Source organism: Vulpes lagopus, chromosome 7, assembly GCF_018345385.1.
Source record: "Vulpes lagopus strain Blue_001 chromosome 7, ASM1834538v1, whole genome shotgun sequence".
In the NCBI taxonomy this organism is placed as follows: domain Eukaryota; kingdom Metazoa; phylum Chordata; class Mammalia; order Carnivora; family Canidae; genus Vulpes; species Vulpes lagopus.
The window spans coordinates 81,891,242-81,900,546 of NC_054830.1; positions in this window are offsets into that span (position 1 = coordinate 81,891,242).

Consider the following 9,305-nt stretch of genomic DNA (forward strand, 5'->3'; position numbering starts at 1 on the left):
GTGATACAGAAAAAGGAAGTTATCAGAAGGACATGCAGGTGGTGACAGTCTTGAAAGAACAGTTGAACCACCAGGCCTTAAAAAAGACAAGAACTAGGTACCTCCAGGAATCTAGATGGCAAGAACAATTGGATAGTCTCTTCAGGGTGACCCCTGGCATGAATCAACTCCAACCCTTGTCCATCTCTTATTCACCCTTCAAAGGATACAAATTATAGGGATTTAAGGATCTGGCTAGCCTCAGTTGGGTCAGCTGCCCACTCAGTCAGAGAAGAAAAGCATCTTGACTGACAGATCTACCATTAGAGTATGCAGCAGGGGAAAGGTAGTATCCTGAGGAAAAATCAAAATATGCTACTAGGAAAAGGGAAATCAGATACTAGTACAGGCAAAAACAATAGATTCCACTATAACTTAGCATGTGTTTGGCGTACATATATATCATCTCATTTATTCATCACTCTAACCCTATGTGATAAGATATTAACATCTCTCAGGAAGGCTCAGAAAGGTTATGTAATTTATCCAAGATCATGAAGCAAATAGGCAATATGATCAGCATTTGAACTAAAGCCAAAACCTGCTTTCAAAACCCATGCTCTTTGTTACACCACACTATTCCACTGGGGGGAAGATTAAATTTCCACTATTCTTAAGTTTTCCCATCAGTAGAAAGAAGTAATTACTTGCTCTGAGTCTCCTGAGTAGCTTGGATATTCAAACTAAGAGGTTTGCAGAGTAGCCAAGGCTCTCTTAGAAGTGAGCGGCTAACCCTTATCTCTTCTGTCATTGATTAGAAGAGAAAAGGAAAAAAAATAGTTTAATGAAATGCATAATATTAGCCATTTTCAAGCGTTTAGTATGTTCTAAGCATAGTGCTTTATAGCCATCTTTGCATTTAATTATCTTAAGAGTCCCATAAGATAGACAATATTATTAACCCAAATTTACAGTGAAGGATACAGGTTTAGAGAATGGAAGTTACTGCCCAGTATCACTGGCTTTCAAACCTAAGTCCCTCTGACTCCAATACAAGTACTTGAAACCATTACACTACACCAAACTCTCCTGCCCTGGTTGGACTGAGGCCAGAGGATTGTCACGTTGCCAGCCATTCTTGGTGAGAGGAGGTGGTCTCAGTTTTCTCCCCAACATCATAAGGGAATCAGATTTGCTTATCTCCGAAAGCCTCTCTAACTCGGATTTCTACTTCCACTGACAAGGTAAAGAGCTGGGTTCCATGTTAAGCAAAGAGCTAAATTCTGGGTTATCCAAATTGTTTCCTTAAAATTATCATTTGTGCAGTACTTTGCAGAGTACTTGGAACATCAATACCTCGGAGTGTAAAGGTCCTTGCCACAGTACCTCCAGGCCCTGGAAGCAGCCTAGCCAGCAGGTGATTAATTGTGACTCTTCTGATTGTAACGCAGGCCAGAAGATTTACCAGAAAAAAACAGGAACATTTCCAACCAGTGAGAGAGACTGGAAAGACAAACTCTGAGCTCACACTGATTCCCTGGGGGCATCACACTCAGAAACACAATGAAGTTCTTGTTAAACACAGACAGAAGGGCAAGGTCCTACCTACTTAATGGACATTGTGCCCTGACCAGCCAGGAGCTCTGATCCAAGAGGTATATCTTATTCCAGTAAAGAAGGGGGCTCCCTAGATGAGCCTAGGTGGCTCAGTCCATAGAGCATGAGACTCTTGATCTTGGGGTCATGAGTTGAAGTCCCATGTTGGGCCTAGAGGTTATTTAAAAAAAAAAAAAAAAAAAGGAGGGGGCTGCTCTCTGGAAAACTGAGGATGGAGAGATGGGAAGCAAATCAGTCTTAGAAATGGCTGGGTAGGGGCACCTGCGGAGCTCAGTTGGTTGAGCATATGCCTTAGTTCAGGTCATGATCTCAGGCTCCTGGGATCAAGCCCCACATCAAGTGGGAGTCTGCTTCTCTTCCTTTCCCTCTGTCCTCCCCCACAACCCCTCACATGTGTGCTCTCTCTATCTCTCCCAAATAAATAAATAAATCAGAAAGAAAGAAAGAAAGAAAGAAAGAAAGAAAGAAAGAAAGAAGAAAGAAAGAGGGACACCTGGGTGACTAAGCAGTTGAGCGTCTGCCTTTGGCTCAGGGAGTGATCCTAGTGTCCCAGGATCAAATCCCACATCGGGCTTTCTGCATGGAGCCTGCTTCTCTCTCTGTGTCTCTGCCTCTCTCTCTCTCTCATGAATAAATAAAGAAGAAAGAAAGAAAGAAAGAAAGAAAGAAAGAAAGAAAGAAAGAAAAAAATGGCTGAGTAGAGGGAAGAGTGCTATATAAAAAAAGAGAAGTTGGTAAAAAAAGCAGGCCACCTTTTGAAACAAGCAACTTTTTTCCTTTTCTGTTTCCTCTTGCCCTTTATCTTTAGCTCTATTTTCTTTCTTCCCCATATTCTTGAGAGACTAGGGAGGAGTAGATGAAATTGAGGGGAAATAGCTGCTCAATAGAAAAAAAAAAAGGAAAGAAAAAGAAAGAAAGAAAGAAAGAAAGAAAGAAAGAAAGAAAGAAAGAAAGAAAGAAAGAAAGAAAGAAAGAGAAAGAAAGAAAGAAAGAAAGAAGGAAAGAAAGAAAGAAGGAAAGAAAAAAAAAAGAAAGGAAAAAAAGATACAAGAACTTAAACCATGGGATGCCTGGGTGGCTTAGTGGTTGAGCATCTGCCTTCGGCTCGGGTCATGATAATCTTTTAAAAAGATAAAAATAATAAAAAGAAAACATGGAAAGCAGTTAAAAACTATTACAGCATGTACTCTAGGCTAGAGATGATAGTAGCTTATACTAGTGAAGTAGTAAAGAGTTGAGAGGTGATTAGATTCTGCATGTTTTAAATGTGTAACTATTAAGATTTGCTGATTGAGAACATCAAATGAATCAACAATGTAGACCGATTCCAGTCTAAGTACAACAAAAGTCCACTGTTTAGGGGGAACGCCTGGGTGGCTCAATGGTTGAGCACCTGTCTTCAGCTCAGGTTGTGATCCTGGGGTCTGGGATTGAGTCCCGCATCAGGATCCCTGCAGGGAGCCTGCTTCTCCCTCTGCCTATATCTCTGCCTCTCTCTGTGTGTCTCTCATGAATAAATAAACAAAATCTTGAAAAAAAAAATCCACTGTGGGATCCCTGGCGCCTGCCTTTGGCCCAGGGCGCGATCCTGGAGACCCGGGATCGAATCCCACGTCGGGCTCCCAGTGCATGGAGCCTGCTTCTCCCTCTGCCTGTGTCTCTGCCTCTCTCTGTCTCTCTCTGTGTGACTATCATAAATAAAAAAATAAAAATAAAAAAAATCCACTGTTTAGGTTGTCCTGAAGCACTAGAATTCTCTATATGTGTTGGCAACATGAAAGAGTATAAGGGATTGCTGGGAGTAGATAAGCAAATAAGAGAAAACTAACATTTCTCTAACATCTGTGCAGCAGTGTTCTGAGGTTGCTAGTAACATAAACCAATTCTGTCTAATGTGATACAGAAAAAGGAAGTTATCAGAAGGACATGCAGGTGGTGACAGTCTTGAAAGAACAGTTGAACCACCAGGCCTTAAAAAAGACAAGAACTAGGTACCTCCAGGAATCTAGATGGCAAGAACAATTGGATAGTCTCTTCAGGGTGACCCCTGGCATGAATCAACTCCAACCCTTGTCCATCTCTTATTCACCCTTCAAAGGATACAAATTATAGGGATTTAAGGATCTGGCTAGCCTCAGTTGGGTCAGCTGCCCACTCAGTCAGAGAAGAAAAGCATCTTGACTGACAGATCTACCATTAGAGTATGCAGCAGGGGAAAGGTAGTATCCTGAGGAAAAATCAAAATATGCTACTAGGAAAAGGGAAATCAGATACTAGTACAGGCAAAAACAATAGATTCCACTATAACTTAGCATGTGTTTGGCGTACATATATATCATCTCATTTATTCATCACTCTAACCCTATGTGATAAGATATTAACATCTCTCAGGAAGGCTCAGAAAGGTTATGTAATTTATCCAAGATCATGAAGCAAATAGGCAATATGATCAGCATTTGAACTAAAGCCAAAACCTGCTTTCAAAACCCATGCTCTTTGTTACACCACACTATTCCACTGGGGGGAAGATTAAATTTCCACTATTCTTAAGTTTTCCCATCAGTAGAAAGAAGTAATTACTTGCTCTGAGTCTCCTGAGTAGCTTGGATATTCAAACTAAGAGGTTTGCAGAGTAGCCAAGGCTCTCTTAGAAGTGAGCGGCTAACCCTTATCTCTTCTGTCATTGATTAGAAGAGAAAAGGAAAAAAAATAGTTTAATGAAATGCATAATATTAGCCATTTTCAAGCGTTTAGTATGTTCTAAGCATAGTGCTTTATAGCCATCTTTGCATTTAATTATCTTAAGAGTCCCATAAGATAGACAATATTATTAACCCAAATTTACAGTGAAGGATACAGGTTTAGAGAATGGAAGTTACTGCCCAGTATCACTGGCTTTCAAACCTAAGTCCCTCTGACTCCAATACAAGTACTTGAAACCATTACACTACACCAAACTCTCCTGCCCTGGTTGGACTGAGGCCAGAGGATTGTCACGTTGCCAGCCATTCTTGGTGAGAGGAGGTGGTCTCAGTTTTCTCCCCAACATCATAAGGGAATCAGATTTGCTTATCTCCGAAAGCCTCTCTAACTCGGATTTCTACTTCCACTGACAAGGTAAAGAGCTGGGTTCCATGTTAAGCAAAGAGCTAAATTCTGGGTTATCCAAATTGTTTCCTTAAAATTATCATTTGTGCAGTACTTTGCAGAGTACTTGGAACATCAATACCTCGGAGTGTAAAGGTCCTTGCCACAGTACCTCCAGGCCCTGGAAGCAGCCTAGCCAGCAGGTGATTAATTGTGACTCTTCTGATTGTAACGCAGGCCAGAAGATTTACCAGAAAAAAACAGGAACATTTCCAACCAGTGAGAGAGACTGGAAAGACAAACTCTGAGCTCACACTGATTCCCTGGGGGCATCACACTCAGAAACACAATGAAGTTCTTGTTAAACACAGACAGAAGGGCAAGGTCCTACCTACTTAATGGACATTGTGCCCTGACCAGCCAGGAGCTCTGATCCAAGAGGTATATCTTATTCCAGTAAAGAAGGGGGCTCCCTAGATGAGCCTAGGTGGCTCAGTCCATAGAGCATGAGACTCTTGATCTTGGGGTCATGAGTTGAAGTCCCATGTTGGGCCTAGAGGTTATTTAAAAAAAAAAAAAAAAAAGGAGGGGGCTGCTCTCTGGAAAACTGAGGATGGAGAGATGGGAAGCAAATCAGTCTTAGAAATGGCTGGGTAGGGGCACCTGCGGAGCTCAGTTGGTTGAGCATATGCCTTAGTTCAGGTCATGATCTCAGGCTCCTGGGATCAAGCCCCACATCAAGTGGGAGTCTGCTTCTCTTCCTTTCCCTCTGTCCTCCCCCACAACCCCTCACATGTGTGCTCTCTCTATCTCTCCCAAATAAATAAATAAATCAGAAAGAAAGAAAGAAAGAAAGAAAGAAAGAAAGAAAGAAAGAAGAAAGAAAGAGGGACACCTGGGTGACTAAGCAGTTGAGCGTCTGCCTTTGGCTCAGGGAGTGATCCTAGTGTCCCAGGATCAAATCCCACATCGGGCTTTCTGCATGGAGCCTGCTTCTCTCTCTGTGTCTCTGCCTCTCTCTCTCTCTCATGAATAAATAAAAGAAAGAAAGAAAGAAAGAAAGAAAGAAAGAAAGAAAGAAAGAAAGAAAGAAAGAAAAAAATGGCTGAGTAGAGGGAAGAGTGCTATATAAAAAAAGAGAAGTTGGTAAAAAAAGCAGGCCACCTTTTGAAACAAGCAACTTTTTTCCTTTTCTGTTTCCTCTTGCCCTTTATCTTTAGCTCTATTTTCTTTCTTCCCCATATTCTTGAGAGACTAGGGAGGAGTAGATGAAATTGAGGGGAAATAGCTGCTCAATAGAAAAAAAAAAAGGAAAGAAAAAGAAAGAAAGAAAGAAAGAAAAGAAAGAAAGAAAGAAAGAAAGAAAGAAAGAAAGAAAGAAAGAAAGAAAGAGAAAGAAAGAAAGAAAGAAAGAAGGAAAGAAGGAAAGAAGGAAAGAAAAAAAAAAGAAAGGAAAAAAAGATACAAGAACTTAAACCATGGGATGCCTGGGTGGCTTAGTGGTTGAGCATCTGCCTTCGGCTCGGGTCATGATCCTGCAGTCCAGGGATGGAGTCCCATATCAGGCTCCCTGCATTGAGCCTGCTTTTCCCTCTGCCTCTGTCTCTGCCTCTCTCTGTGTCTTTCATGAATAAATAAATAAAATATTTTTTAAAAAAGAACTTAAACCAACTTTCTGCTCATTCTAGATGATAAATAGGAATCGGAAAAAATCCATTTTTTGCTCATGATTTTTCACTATAGAGAATAAATTTTCACCAGGTCAGTATACTTTCTTTACTAGAATTCTACTGTAATGTTGCTAACCTGTATTTAAGTATAGAAAAGATATTTGCATGCTCACCCTGATGACTCAGCCTTGAACTTAAGCCAGGTCTGCAAAAAGGAGATAAAGCTGCAAAAGTCTCGATGGGGGCAGGGGCGGGGGGGGGGGGGGGGGGGGGGCGGGGAATCACTTTTCAGCCAGAATAGATTTCCACCCACATGCAGTTCTTGGATATTGGTTAGTGGCCAAGAGTGAGCTGATGTCAAATGGTCCTGTGATGTTTGCCAGTCCCCAAGGTATCAGGGGCACAGCTGGGTGGGGAGAATTTCAGCCTAGAGCTCTCTCTCAGCCCTCTGAAAAAAGTGAGCCCATAGCCAGATGGTAAAGGATGGGAAGTGGAGAAGGCTAGAGAAAGGGAGGATTGGCCAGATTAGCACGTGGTTCCTTCACCAGAGCAGGGACTTATGCATCAAAGCAGGGCACAGATGGTCTTTCAAGTAACTAGAGAAATTAAATCCCCAGTATTTTTAATCCCTGTATAGCAGACTACTAAAAAATAAAAATAAATAAAAATTTAAAAAGGAAGGAAAGATGTGAAAAGCCCTTTGAATCTTTGCTTAGGCAAGATGCTACATCTTGACATTCCTTTCCAGAAGCACTAGGGCTTGTCATCTTTTTTTTTTTTAACAATTTTTAAAATTTACTTTAAAGATTTTATTTATTTATTCATGAGAGACACACAGAGAAAAAGAGACAGAGACACAGGCGGAGGGAGAAGCAGGCTCCATGCAGGGAGCCCGACATGGGACTCTATCCCGGGTCTCCAGGATCACACCCTGGGCTGCAGGTGGCACTAAACTGCTGAGCCACCTGGGCTGCCCCAAATTTATTTATTTATGTGAGGTAGTGCAAGAGAGCACGAGACAGGGAGTGGCAGAGGGAGAGTGAGAAGCAAGCTCCCAACTGAATAGGGAGCCCAATGTGGAGCTCCATCCCAGGACCCTGAGCTGAAGGCAGTTGCTTAACCAATTGAGCCAACCAGGCTAATCTTTCTTCTTTTACAATTTCCTGAACCATGGTTGTTTTTTGTTTTATTTTGTTTTGCTTTGTTTTGTTATTTTAAGTAAACTCTATCCCCAACATGGGGCTTGAACTCAAGAGTCATATGCTCTACCAACTGAGCTAGCCAGGTACCCTCCTGAATCATTTTTTCCCTTGCCTCTTCTTCTGGCCCCTCACCCTCTCCCATCTGCTGCCTCATATAATAAGGAGAATTGGCTGAAATATGATCTCCTGGCTGTGGCCAGAAATTTCTCTCTTATGGGTTCTTGCTCATCATATCAGCCAAATTCCCATTAACAGTAGAAAAACTCCATTATCAACATACTCAATGTTACTACTTGACCTAGATGCTTTGGGTGGTGATTACCACTTGATTTTGATCCCGGCCTTAACTATTGTGGTGGGTAACGGCCCCCACCCTTAACTAGTTTTCACTAGCACTGACCATATACTCACGGTGACAAGTGAGAAGGATCTGGTATGAAAGGTACCCTTTGACTCTGGCCAAGGAGAGGGAACTTTCAAAGGACATGAGAGATAAATGACCTTCACAGAGCTACCCTGTGTATAGAATGAACTTCTCAGAGAGTGATATTATAAGGGTTTGTATTGTTTTGTGTTTTTAGTAATCTCTACATCCAACGTGGGGCTTGAACTTACAACCCCAAGATCAAGAGTCACATGCTTTTCCGATTGAGCCAGCCAAGTACCCCTGTACCTTTGTATTGATTGCAAGCTGCTAACAGTGTGATATAGGGGAAAGATTGGATGGCAATTGATAAAGTTTTAGTCCTGTCTCTTCCAGCAATTCACTGTCTTTTGCAAGTTGCCTTTCCTCTTTGAACCTCAATTCCTTTCCTTAAGAATAGGGCTACTACTACTCAGAGTTTTTGACAGGCTCAAGTAGAGAAGTGCTGCGATATTTTGAAAAGCGCAACGGGTTACAAAAAAAAGAATAGAATATGATTTTATCCATCTTCTCCTCAACCATTTTTATTATTAATTAATTAATTTTTAAAGATTTTATTTATTTGAGGAGAATGTGGAGGGAGGGGCAGAGAGAGAGGGAGAAGCAGACTCTCTGCTGAGCAGGGAGCTTGACACGGGGCTCAATCCCAGGGCCCCAGGATCATGACCTGAGCTGAAAGCAGACTCTTAACCGAGACACCCAAGTGCTCCCTTCCCTTCCTTTCTTTTAATCCATCCTCTTTTTCCTGCAGTTATATGTAAATGTACACACACACACACACACACACACATGCATATACATCTTTGCTCTTTCATATCCCACCAGTTCTTGATTTTTAGCTTTAGGCATATCAGTGGACTCATGCCTTCTGTGTTTTTCCTGATAATTCCAGCTTCCAGTAAAATAGCCCTAAGGAGGAAATCATTTCCTCCCTCAGAAGCTCCAGAACACAGTGAGACTGTAGGCATCTGGCCAGGCAGTGGACAAGCACATCTCCCTTGTCACAGACAGCAGAGGGGATTGCCTTCCTTGTACAATTGGATTCGTAGAGAATAAAGGAGCTGTCTTACTCCTGGGAAGCTTTCTCTCTTTCCACAAAAGGGCATTTGAGGAAGCCTTCAATGTGGGGATCACAGATGTCTTATGTTCACTTTTCCCACCAAAACTTCTTTGTTTTCTTTCCACGAGAACTTCTAATTTCTTCACATTACCTTACAGGGTATTTATTGTATTATTTTGATCTTTACAGTATCTGTGCTTTTCATAATAGAATTCTGATTTTACTCTTTTGTTTTTTTAAAGATTTTATCTATTTATTCATGAGAG